At 49.9% G+C, this 3,428-nt stretch overlaps 1 pseudogene; it reads right to left on the bottom strand.

Annotated features, from left to right (window-relative positions):
* Positions 1–638: 638 nt before the first annotated feature.
* LOC125905172 (uncharacterized) lies at positions 639–3,108 on the bottom strand (annotated as a pseudogene).
* Positions 3,109–3,428: the final 320 nt, after the last annotated feature.

Genomic DNA, 3,428 nt, shown 5'->3' with positions numbered 1-3,428 from the left:
CTGATACCTGCAGAACACTGTGCATTTTCAAGAACAAAGAAGCCAAGTTGTTTCTCAGTTGAGCTTGCAATTCACCAGTGTCAAATCCAGACCGAGGGGGATTACACTCTGGAGCATCCAGCTCAAGAAAATTCTGAGAGGGACCAGCTTCCTCAGATTCAACTTGGCTCTGAATTGGTTGGCAGTCAGTTTCTGTCAAGACAATCTCAGTCTTAAAAGCTGAGATTTCACAGTCTGGATGAGTCCTTCTTTTGTGAGCACTGAAGGAGGAATACACATTAGTACGGTAGTGACCATTTCGGACAATGGACAATGGACAATCCACCATCTCGTGCTGTTTTAAATGTGTCCTTAAATGACTGAGAAGAGTTTTGTCATCAAAAGGTTGTTTGATTTTACACACAGCACAGACAAATGACACACTTCCCACTAGACTGTCACTTTGCACAACTGTCTGAGTATGTAACTGATTTAAGTGAGTTTTCAATGCATTTTATGAATTAAATGTGAGGACACTATGCAAGAAACATCTCCTGGATGCACTGGGACGCATCCTCAGTGATGTATGCTGGGGTCATCGGGTGTTTTGGGTCTCGCGACATCAGACACCCTCACCCAGGTGACCCAGCCGGGGATGATCAGGCCCCGATTTGCGTCCCAGCAGCAACCCACGGGTCAGCCCTCTTAATCCAAAGCCACCTTGTGGCTTTCTCTGCGGCTTCACTTGCAGATTGGATGGCCCTCTTCTTGGCTGTTCCTTTGATGAAGGGGATTGCCTTCTTAGGAGCATGATGGTGTTTGCTGGTGCTGATGGCTAAGGCTACGCTCTCGGCAACTGCTTTGAGCACCTGGTCATGGCGCCAACGATAGCAGCCATCAGCCACGGCCAGTTGGGCAGTTGCTGAAGAGGTGTTCTAAGGAGCTTCTTCCGGAGCAAAGGAGGCAGGAAGGTGTCTCGCTCTTCCCCCAGACATGGAGGTTTGCTGGGCTTGGCAGGGCATCATAGACTGCTTGCACAAGGAACCGGACGCGATGGAAGTCTGCCTGCATGACGTTAGACCAGTTGACCTTTCACTGCAACGTGCTCTCCCACCTTGTCCACGCCCCCTGCTGCTGGAGTTCCACTGCCCTGCTCACTCGCTCTTCCTCCACGCCTGCCCGGACCTCTTCCTTGAGTAGCTGGTGTCTCTCCTTGCCCCGGGCCTTGCTCACCTGGGTCTTTGGGAAGTAGCCCAAGCCTGCTCTTCCTGTTGTTAAAGGCCCCCACCAGTACCTTTTGCCTTAAGCGTAACTCCAACACCTCCACTGCCTTCTCTGCCTTCCATTTCCTTCCTGTCCTCACCTCAATGCCAGCTGATTACACCTTACAGTCCCTGGAATCCCTGTACTGTAGGGCTTCTCTCGTGTGTGCCACCATAAACTCTTCTGTTAGCCTGCTGAAGGGTAGCTGCAGGGTGTTATTCATCCCGTACAGTGCAGCGCTGGTGAGGCTGTGGGGAAGGCCCAGCCACTTCCGAAGAAAGCCACTGATCTTCCTTTCGAGGGATTCCACTGTTGTCATTGGGACTGCAAAGACAAGGAGAGGCCACAAGACTTGGGGCAAGATGGAATGTTGGTAGATCCAGGCTTTAAATCTACCAGGCAGACCCGACTTGTCCACCTTGGTGAGCCAAGCTCCAAGGTCTTCACTGGACTTCTGGATGGCAGCAGAGTTTTTTAGGCTAGAGTCGAAGAGCTTCCCCAAGCTCTTGACTGGTTGCTCCGTGATGGATAGGATTACAGTTCCTGCAATTAAAAAACGGAATTTGTCAATCACCTTCCCCTTCTTCAACACCATGAGCCTTGACTTGGAGGGCTTGAAACTCATCCTTGCCCATGTGATCAGTCTCTCAAGTCCTTGTAAGATCCACCTGCTCCCTGGGACTGATGTTGTGATGGTAAGGTCGTCCATATAGGCTCTTATGGGGGGCTGTCGTACACCTGACTTTGTTAGGGGCCCTCTGTGTTCCACTTCGGCAGCCTTGACCACCACGTTCATTGCAAGGGCAAAGAGGGTAACAGAGATGGTGCAGCCCATTATTATTCCTTTCCCAAGGTGATGCCAGTCTGATGTTTCTGACCCAGAAGTGACCTGAGCCTGAAATTGTTAAAATAATCCAGGATCAGGTCTTTGATCTTGCTGGGAACATGGTGGAGGTGTAGAGCAAGCATAGACCCGTAAGCATTGGTCAGGTCCAACCACAACACAACTAGGTAACCTTTGTTCTCATGGGCCTCTCTGATGAGCTGTGTGATTACACCAGTGTGCTCTAGGCAGCCGGGAGCTCCAGGAATCCCGCCCTTCTGCACTGAAGGGTCAATGTAGTTGTTCTTGAGGAGAAACTTGGTCAGTCTCCTGGAGACGATGCTGAAAAACACCTTTCCTTTAACATTCAGTAGTGAGATTGTCCGAAACTGGTTGATGTTCTTCGAGTTCTCTTCCTTGGGAATCCAAACTCCCTCTGCACACCTCCACTGGTCGGCAACTCTCTCCCTTCACCAAATCACCTTCAAGGCCTTCCACAGGTGCTGGAGAATCTCTAGGCAGCACTTGTAGATGAGGTAGGGTATGCCACTGGGGCCTGGAGTAGATGCTGAGCGGGCTGCATTGATGACCTCCTCGACCTCCTTCTGACTTGGCTCCATCAACTTGAACTCTGCTGTTGGGGGGCGAGGCTGGTGAGAGCTTTGTTGGGTTCCAGATCTTGTTCCCTCAGTGGGTCGCTCATGGTGTTCTGGAGGAAGCGATTCACTTCCTCTGTTGAGCACCCAAGCTGGCCACTGCACTTGTCCCCGAGCATTTGTTTGGAAAAGCGGCCACTCACTACGTCTGCTGGCTGGGGGCCACTTAATCCGCTGCTGTGAAACTACTTTGTCAGGATTGGGAGACTCTGGTATGTGGAGGGACTGGGCTCTGTGAGGTGCCTCCTGGCCGGGCTCCTCCTGCGTCTCACTAGGTTCAGGACCTGTGCGTTGAACCTCACTCTCCGACTCCAAACATTTCATTTTGGCCTGGTGGATTCTTAGGCCGCGATGGTTCTTACACAGCTTGCCACAAATGCATGTCATAGTCATAGTCAGTCCGTTTGCATGGGTCATTAACCTTGGGTCCATCCGATTGCAGATTTGGGTGAAGGGGTCTTTCTCAAATAGTTAAGATATTTATTTTCTATAGAATTAACAGTCAGTAGGTAGTTAATGTATGTCTTACTAATGCCTTGCTTGCATAAAGGCTTTGCTGAGTGTAATTGTGCAAACGATTTAACAGGCTACTTAATGCCTTTAAACTCTGGCAGAGTAAAAATCCTTAATTATCCATAACTGTTATATATCTTCAAAACAGTCCTTACACCACTAAACATAAAAGAAACAAAAGCCTATAGCAAGCA

The sequence above is a fragment of the Epinephelus fuscoguttatus genome, linkage group LG17, assembly GCF_011397635.1.
Source record: "Epinephelus fuscoguttatus linkage group LG17, E.fuscoguttatus.final_Chr_v1".
NCBI lineage: Eukaryota > Metazoa > Chordata > Actinopteri > Perciformes > Serranidae > Epinephelus > Epinephelus fuscoguttatus.
Note: the sequence above shows the minus strand (reverse complement) of the source record. Positions and strands in the feature narration are given on the sequence as shown.